Below are 10,160 nucleotides of genomic sequence, written 5' to 3' on the forward strand. Positions count from 1 at the left end.
ACGGCGCACTGTCCCCTGTGGTTCTCCCTCTTGCCCCCAGCCCCGCTAGGGCTGGATGCCATGGTGCAGACGTGGCCGAGGCTGACAGGCCCGACAGGGGGAAACGCATACAGACTGGCAGGGTCCACGGTGCTGCAGGCGTTTCATTCCCCACCTCATGTGACGGCGGAGGACGGGAGACTTCATCTGCTCTGCCCTGTCAGAGCACCGAGTATTTACTCTCTGAGGTCTTCTCGGTGGAGGAAAGCAGACCAGTTGCTGGTGTGTTTCGGGTCCCCCAAGGCTGGGCTCCCCGCTTCTAAACACACCATCAGCAACTGGATTGTTCAGACTATTTCATTTTTAATATTGCCTTCACCTATGGCCGTAAGGGCGCACTCCACTCGAGGCAAAGGCCAAGAAGGCCCTTCTTGGGCCCTCCTCGCAGGGGCGTCACTCCAGGATTTGTGTGACGCGGCTGGCGGGGCCACCCCTCACACTTTCATCTGGTTTACAGTCTGGACCTTCCTTCTGCATCCGGCACCCGTGCGCTCTCCTCCTAGTCGTGCCGTCAGGTTCTGCAAACTGGGGGCAGGCGGGGTTTCGGCGCGGCCTAAGTGGGTATCTCATTCCCATAGCGTCGTCACCGACGCAGTTCGAGTTCCCTCGAAGGGGAACGTCTCGGGTTACGTATGTAACCCTTGTTCCCCGAGAAGGGAAACGAGACACTGCGTCGGTCTGCCACACCTCACCCCGCCTGGAGTGCCTTGCTTCATAGAAAAGGGCTAATGTGTCCTGTGTGCCGGCGTGCTTATATACCCCTCCAGTTACGTCATCACACGCTACCGTTCTAGCAACACCAATAGGATTGGAGTAGTTTCATTCATAGTTCAGCCCTGCCACGCCCAGAGGCGTTCCCATAGTGTCGTCACCGACGCAGTGTCTCGTTCCCCTTCTCGGGGAACAAGGGTTACATACGTAACCCGAGACGTTTTTCTACAAATGAAAGATAAGTTATCTGCACAACTAAAAAAAAGTTTTTTTTTCAAAACTTTGGAATTTGAGTAAGTTGCCTTGAAATTTAGAGTTTTCAGAGACTTTTGATTTTTTTAATAAAAAAAATATTTGTATGTTGCGTGTTAATGGATATTAATCTCACATAATGCATTGCACAAAGCAAATGGAGGAGCTGCTCACAGCTAGGAAATTATATACAAACCAATAAAAGTATTAAATCTTAAGACCGACAGAAGTTAAACTGGCAGTGACATTCTAAAGTCGCACTTCCTTCTAGTATAAAGATGCCAAGTATGTAATATAGTGAGTCCAGTAAATAATAGGGACTAGTTAATGCTGCACAGGGATTAGAGGACTGTGTGTAGTCTGTGGGCAGTGTGAGCAAGAGCAACCTGCAGTAGCGTTCAGAATGCATGCAGCTGGTATTTGTCCTCAGCTTGACTTTTATTGAAGCTTGGAAACTGAGAGTACTGGCACAGACTGGTCATTAAACATTTTGTATACTACTAAAACATATACTATGACAATAAGTATGCAGTATATATTGTATAGAATTACTATGTTGTTAATATGTTGTAGCTATGTTGTTTTAGTAAATTATAGTACCATTTAGAGGAAAATGTATGATGTGAGTATGCTTTATAGTGGGAACCGTTGTGATTGACAAGTCGACTCTACACAGTGTAAATTTTACCAGCACCATTTAAAAAGCTTATTAGGAGACGGTTGTTGATTTTTTCAGGTAAATACATATTGTTTAAAGCCTGTTTTTAGCTAGCCAAAATTAGCATTAAAATCACAGTTAACATGAATTACAGATGCACCTAGCTAACCGAGCTTGCTCGCTCGGCCCACTATCGTCACGTACGGTTCTGCGTACGGCTTCAAAATGGCAGTCCACAAAATGGGTGACGTCAATATGACTACGTCCAAGTCTTTTATACAGTCTATGGTTGTAGCCTAGGATTTAGGACACAGCATAGGAGTCTACATGCTAGCAATTCTGTGAGGCTGCAGGGGAGACCGAGTACAGTTGGTACAGGGGTACAGTTGAAACTCCTTAAATAACTTGCGTGCACAACAAGCCTGATGTGTGATTTTAGTTTTGCACATGTGTATTAGTGTCCTCTTTGATTGTGGGAAATTTTAATTATGCACTTCTCCAGTCTGAAGATATCGGTAAAAGTTTTTTTTCTAAGGTAAGTTTATGACTTCACCATGTCCTTCCACATTGAATAGCTTCTCATCCTTACATAACTGTTAAAGATAACTTACATTTTCACAAACCTTAATCTGTGCTTGAAAAACTGACACATTGCATAACTTTGTGTCATTCAAAGTCATTGTAAGAGCTAGCGAAATGTTCAAGGTGGTCAGCGGGGTACAGTTGAGACATAATGTCTCAAATGTACCCTCAGGGGAATCCTGTTGTGGCACATGCTGTTTAGATGCACTGTGTGGTGCTTTGAGCCAAACGGTAACATCAGCACGCTAACATACTCACAGTGATACTGCTTAAATGCTGACGTTTAGCAGGTTTAATGTTTACCATGTTCCCCATCTTAGTTACAAGCTAGCTATTTGCCAATTAGCACTAAACACAAAACACAGCTGAGGATGGTGGAAATTTCATTAGTTCTTTAGGTATTATATAATAAAATAAAGTTTGGGCACTGGAGAAAAACTTCAGGAATGACCAAAATTGGCACTCTTTATCCTGTGGGGAATGACTGTTTCACAACAATCCATCCAGTAATTCTTAAGAGTTTTGTTTTGTTGAGATGGCTAAAAACTGTGGAAAAAGACAATACATTTTTGGAATCCTTTCACATATTGAATTATACACATCCCTTCAGCTCGCAATACAATATATCAGTACTTTCTGATGTGAATTTGGAACGTACAAGCTGTTTGGTATGATACATTTTCCCGTACCACAGTGGGGTATTGTAGTGTGTGCAGGTTGTGGTTTGTAGCATGTGTGTGCATTTTGTTATCCGCATTGTGTGTTTACGTGTGTATGTGCGTTGTTTTTAGTATTGAGTCGCAGAGCATCACTCAATGCAAACTTTTTATCCACTCAGAGAAAAATCCCGCCTGATATACTGCCACTGTCAATTTAATGTTACCCAGAGACATTTTCATCCATTCATCATTTTAACTGTGGAAAGACTCAGAGCTGTATTTCAGCTACATCAAAGCCCGTCCTGCTGTCCCAGTCTATCACAAACGTCCTCACAATATCCACTGTTTAGGTAGTTCCCCTTTGACAAGCCTTGACGGAAATATCTTTCTCCAGATTCAACCCAAGATTCTTTTTTCAAAATAAAAAAAAAATCTTTGAAGTGTTTTTTTCTTCCTCAAATGAGGGCAGGAACACATTTCTTCAATTATTACCGAGTGATATATGAAACAGAAGCTTTCATTTCTTTTGCTGCATGTGTTCCACTGAACAATGAAATCATTATATTCTGGAGCATCGCCCCTAAATGTGGTACAAAGCAGGACACAGTTTCACGCTATAATACCATTTATGAGCTGATTGCTAAATGAGTTCAGTGTTGCTTTGTTTAGGTGCTGATTTTATGGCATGTGGGGCCGATGTTCTGTGTAAAGCATCAACTGTATGGCCTCAACATATGCAGGCAAACTGATTTTCTATTATTTATAATAGAATATTGTATCAGGAGAGTTTCATTACAGTGAAATATCCAATGTTTGAATAACACTGACATCACATCTAGTAAAATGCTTACTGTTTGGAATATAAAACCCATTATGGTGTATTATTGGACTTATTGTAAGACTTTGACTTTCCAAAGATTTGGGCATGAATGATTTGTATTTTTTTTCAAAATGTGGTATGAGCACACTGGAATTTTGTCCTCTAATTTACTGGTGCCATGGTTAGAAATGCTCAGTGGAGGTTCAACAACCTCATAATAACAATATTAAGCAAAATATGAATCAGATCTGTATTTTTAAGGCATACCCATTGTTCATGTTTATTGTGTGGTTATACATGTCTTTGTTTTTCTCTTCCCCCTTTCCTATTACTTATCACAGTTATGATCTGTTCACTGAAGGATTTGATAAAATAATAGAATACAATAGATGTCCAGATCCATTTGATATTGTGATTTCTCAAGATTTCAAGGTCATCCTGTTCATTAACAAGAGATCTCTGCTGTTTGTACAGTACACCTTGTACTGCTGCTCAAATGATGTTGAGGAGAGGCATTAGGTTTCTCTGTTCAAGGCAAAGGTATCAGTCAGAAATCCCATTGATCTACCAGGAACATCACAGCATGCTCATATCTGATCAGTGTTTTTTTTTTAAGATATCCATTTAGTCTCCAGTGACCCATTCAAAGGTTATCAGACTTTCTAGGCATGCGTTAGATTATGAGACATAAGCATACCTCTCTCATATCTGTCTGTTAAACACAAAGCTGCAGCCATCAGCCAGTTAGCTAAAATAAACTTAGTAGAACCACAACATATTTTTATTTATTTATTTATTTTTATTTATTTTATTTTTTTTTTTACAGCTTTTACACTTTCTACACTGTACAGATTGAACAAACTAGATTTAACATAATAATAAGTGTTGTTTAGAGGTTTTAATGCTAAGCTAGGCAACCCTGTCCTGGATGTAACTTTAAATGTAACATAAAGTGGTATCGATCTTCTCCTCTAACTCTCTGCAAGAAAGCAATTACGGCAAACGTTATTTTATTTTCTTTGACATAGTTGTAACATGTCTAGTGAGCTTTACAGGTGCTGGTAACCAGACTGGCTTTGACTGATGTTACGTCCGTAAATGATCCTGTTCCTTTCAATGGCTCTTTGGTACGAATGAAGGGAACCGAGTCGGACTTGGTGAGATACATTCTTTTTATCATTGTGCCCAAATTTCATTGCCTGCCCTAAATCCTCTCCCCTTTACGTGAACAGTAAGTAGGGCTACCAGTAACGTCAGCACTCAAGTCACAAACTGGCGCTGGCAGCGCGATAGTGGGTCCACTTTTAGATTAGATTAGATTCAACTTTATTGTCATTACGCAGAATACAGGTTAGCATCTAACCAAATGTGCAGAAATACAGTGATTTTATACAGATAAGTGGAGTTATGCTAAATCTTACAATATGTACAGTGGAGTTACAATGTACAGTTTTAAACAGTATCTCTGAGTATACTAAAATCATGTAGAGGAGAAGTGGACAGAGAATAGGTGGTTAGAGAATGGAGAAAGCTAGACTATGAATGTAAATGAAAATGTTTATGCGGTTAAATGTACGGTATGAACAGCATCTATGCATTTGGGAAGGATGCAGAGTGTAAGAACGTAACATTTGACTACCATCCACTGGTGTCACATCCTCTGGGCAGAGTTAAAAGGTTTAAGATGAAGTGTTGCATGAATTGCATTTAAGGCAAAGCAACTTTATTATAACACATTTCATACAGAGTAGGAGTCCACACATGTAAAATGAAATTGTTTTGGTGGGATGTCTAAGTTGAATCTGATCCAAATCTTACCCTATCATTATCCAAGCAATTATTTTGCAGATAAACCCCACCCCCTTCAAAGAGCCGTAATTACCATAACTACTAGCTTTCCCCATGCTTCCTGCCTTTATGCTAAGCTAACCAGATGCTGGCTGTAACTTCCTATTTAGCGTACAGACGTGAGAGTAGTGTTAACTTTATCATCTAACTGGACTCCTCTTTTATGTGTAATATAATTAAAGGTACTACTTTATATTAGGTCCACTGTAATAAAACCTGGGGAGTAGGGTAATAATTTGAGAAAAAATTTTCAAGATTAGTGGTAAATTTAAGGGGAAAAATGATCACAAATCTACAATTAAAAAAGATTCTCTAAAATTATACTCAACGCTTCATTTTGCAAGGCTGCAACATCACACACACACACGCGCCTCTGCCATTTACTATGCATGCAGTGAAAAATCCTATTATCATATGCATTTAAAACAAAACAAAAACAAAACTACTGAGTGATTTGGATTTTATGTGACTTTAATCTCAGGGAACATCTGAGTTTTGTTCTTGCAAATTTACCACTTTCATCTAGGATTTTTTTCCCAAAGGTGGGGGATTATTAACCCCCACCTTTGGTCATGTAAAATAGATTGTGAAAACACTGAGGATAATTCAATTAACTTTAGCCTATACAGATGGTCTACATTTCAGAAATTGGCGTGTTAATTAATTAATACCTTCTCCGTAAATCACAGAGGCTGCTGGGCTCGCTGTATAAATGTAATGCTATTGTGTTAAGAATAATGTCATTTTACTCTTACAAAAAACGTAAATTTGGGTCGTAATAAGCAGTTGCATGATTGACCAATAGAACCGTTTCTCTGATGAGGACGGGGTGATTCTGTAGAAGTGAGTTATCTGAGAGACGCTGCCGCTCTGTGTTACTTGTGCTAATATGGAAACACAAATTATATTTAATATGTAAGACAGATGAATGAGAAATGCATTAAAGGCAGACTTCTACAGTGCCACTGCAGAAATGGCCATAATGAGGCTTGCATTGCAGTGTTGCATTGATGCATTAGACGCCTGTGAGAGCAAGTCATACAGCTCTGAACCCATATCCTATTAGATATCACTTACAGTAGCCTTCTTCAAACCAAACTCTGCCATTATAGGGAAAAAACTCCTTCTCATCTGTCTCTCCCAGTCCTCTCTCCTTGGGATGGTACTAACATCACATATGGAAGACATCACGCTGTTACAGAGCTGCTCTCCTCACCAAGCACTAATAACAGTGTGGCTATGGGTTTAATAAAAAGGAATGGAACGAATTATGGCCCCATCCCAGCCAGGGCCGTCATGTACTGCAGCACATTAGCGTGGCCTCAGCAGCCAGACCAGACCAGCAGAGACTGAAAGGGATGACAGTGAGAGTGAGGGGGGAGGATGTGACTGGGAAGGGCCAAACTTCCCAGCAATAACCAGTCAGGCTCATGGGTTCAATGCTGTGGTGGAGTGGGGGAACACACAGAGAGATATAAAGAGAGAGTAAGCCTGTGGGCAGGACAGGGACATGCGCTGCCAGGGGTAATGGGACATCAACAGCAGTTTGACAAAGGATGTTAAGCTGAGTCTTGATTAAAATGGAAGCAAGAGTGTGTCATGCTCAGCTAAATGAGTGAATAAATGGGAATGCAGGCAGTCTCTGTGGATTTAACAGTGATGAACCAACAGAGAATGAGAGGAAAACAGGAAGATGTAGAACTGCAGGAATGTAAAACTGGAGACAAGATAAATTAAACTGAAGGCAGGGGATTCACTTTCTGAATGATAATAGTCAAAAAGAAGAAAAGAAAGGGCTACTCTACTTGTTGATTTTATTTGAAAATCTCCTTTAGGACATTAGTTCCTAAATTTAACAAGCAGAAGAGAAATCATTTGGTTAAAGGGGCACTGCGTTTTTTAGTAAACATACCAAAGCTGTGTTTACGTTCAGTGCTAGTCACCATGATATGTGTATCTTTGATGTCTAACAAACTTGATTAGTGGATTTCCCCTCTCACAAAACATTTGAAAACACAATTCAAAGAATATGTTTTGTAATTTTGTGTTTATTTGCTAGCAGTCTTCTTCTTCTTTTACCTTTAATATATAACATGATAAACGTGTTAAGGGGTCATAAGTAGATGTTACTTTCAAGTCGATACAAGCCTAAAAGGTTGGGAACCACTGCTTTAGATTGCTACAAGTCAAGGGCTAAGATCCACTAAACTCACATATAAGTAGGGTGAGCACAATTTTCTTCTGACTAAATCAATAGCAGTAGCCCGCTTATACACACACACAATTGGGGCAGGAACACCAATATGCAAATATTTTGTGGTCAATGTGTGTTCCTCTCATCTTTATCATCTTTAGGTGTGAGTGGATTGTGGCTATTGTTTTAAGAAAAATAAGATTTGTAAATATATTTGTGAATTACAATAATTCTTGATGGCATCTGAATATAAATTCTGTACCAGTTTTGTAGCTCACAAGTGAGGTAGACAAAATAATAAGAAAAACCTCATAATGTAATTCAATAATACAAAACTCTTGTTAATTGTATTTCATTTGGTGTTAATGAGGGTCTATATGTAACCACAGACATTCACCCTCCTTTACACACTATTGAATTGTGCAGATTTGCAGTTACCTTAGAAAATCTCATTTAAAAAGGTGATTGTCAGACACCATTAAAAGTGACATATTTATTTATTCTGCTACATATACAGTAGTTACTGTCAGGTACACTCTTCTTTTTTATTTTATTTTATTTGACATAGTTGTCTTGGCACTTACCCTAACATTTCACCTCTAATGTTGGTCTCAACCCCACCAATGAGACCACCCCAGTGACCACCATATTATGACCATATTGCCTTTTGTCTATTTATGTAAATGTCAGAAGTCAATCAGGCTTGATTAAGAGAACGACAAAGACGCGAGCGGATGAGCAGTCGGCGGTAAAAGTGTGTGCTGGTGCTTCATGGGTGGGCAGACCTGGCCCTAACCCTCAGCTCAGTATGCAGTGACATGTCTGTCCTTATAGGTCAGCTGCCAGCGCAGGAGATGATAGGTTAGTTCAGACCTACAGCAATGCAGGGAATGCTAATGGCTCCATCAGGACAAGTGCACTGTCTGATATGTTACATTTCATCCTCTCAATTTGACCTGTGTGTCACTGTTTCGACCTCCGTCTGTAAAGACTTATATTTGACCTGTGACTGTCTGGGTTATTTCGGAAATTCACCAATTTTGCTACTGTCTCCTTCACCCTTTTACTGTGTTCACTTGATACGGACCTCCATGCCAGCTCACGTCTCTGTCTGTCTTTAAAACGGGTTTGTTTCATTGAACATATTCAGACATCTGTTATATTTGGATCAGTAGACACCAGCTCACCTGATTTGCTCTCCCACTCTGTTTTTGGGACATTTATTTTGACCTGTAAGACGTTTTCCCCTTCACTGTCAGTGACGTTATGCTCTGGACCACCAGAGTTGGACTTCTGGTATTTCACTCTGGCCTTGGGATTACATACCTTTATGATAATAAAGAATAATTACATTTAGAGTGATTTTCACTGAAAGGGCCCTTTGCTGCTCAGTCCTGTCGGCTGAATTGGTTAACTCAAATGCTTCTGCACACTGTTTTGCTGATAAAATGACACAGACGTGCAGGAATAGTTGCAGATTGTCGCATAAAAAGAGCATTTAATATTAGTGACTTGGAAATTCCCCTGCTTGTTTGTTTTTCAATAACAACTAACAAATGTGTAAATGGGGACTTGTTCATGAATTAGTGCCAATGCAGTCCTGATATTAACAACATAGTCAGGGTGTAATTGATTTCCTCAATCAATGCCTTAATTACTCCAGTGTGTCACAGACTGAGCCCCAAAGAGCTTTAGCCTGGAGAGTGGCTTTTCTGAATGCAATAGCATGTCAAGTTGGAGAAGATACATTTATGTTGTTAAAAGATATATTAACTCAGACACACATGCATGCATGGGCAATTTGCCAAGATGCCACGTACACACACACACACACACACACACACACACACACACACACACACACACACACACACACACACACATAAAATCACAATATCTGCTCGCCATCCTTGTAACTGTGGGCGCATCAATATCATATTACCTGTTCCTTTAGCTGCCTATTGATCATGCCTGCAGCGGCTGTTCATGTGCTCATTATGATGTGCTCTATTACCTGGGTGTTAGTGTCATGCTCTCAGATCGGGGTGGTGGGATTGACTGTGCGTCATGAGAGGGATGGGGGGCGACGGGGGATTATGGTTTGTCCAGGCTACCACGCATTGATCTCTAGGAATGTGAAGTGTCTTTGGTACAGATGGATGCTTTATGGCCTCGTGGAGCATGTCACGGTGTCCTGCATAGGATGCATGGATTAGGTTTTGAAGAGCTATGGATTTCTCAATACTCATACTAAAAGTGATGGTTTTGTATTGAAGGTGGCATTCAATTCTATCAATTATATTATATTTTGAACTGACAATTAAAATACCAGCAACAACACAGATTATAACTGTGTCCTTTTGACCCCAGTCATTCACGATTCAAAACATAAAAAAC

This window comes from Micropterus dolomieu, linkage group LG14 (assembly GCF_021292245.1).
Source record: "Micropterus dolomieu isolate WLL.071019.BEF.003 ecotype Adirondacks linkage group LG14, ASM2129224v1, whole genome shotgun sequence".
NCBI classification, from domain to species: Eukaryota; Metazoa; Chordata; class Actinopteri; order Centrarchiformes; family Centrarchidae; genus Micropterus; species Micropterus dolomieu.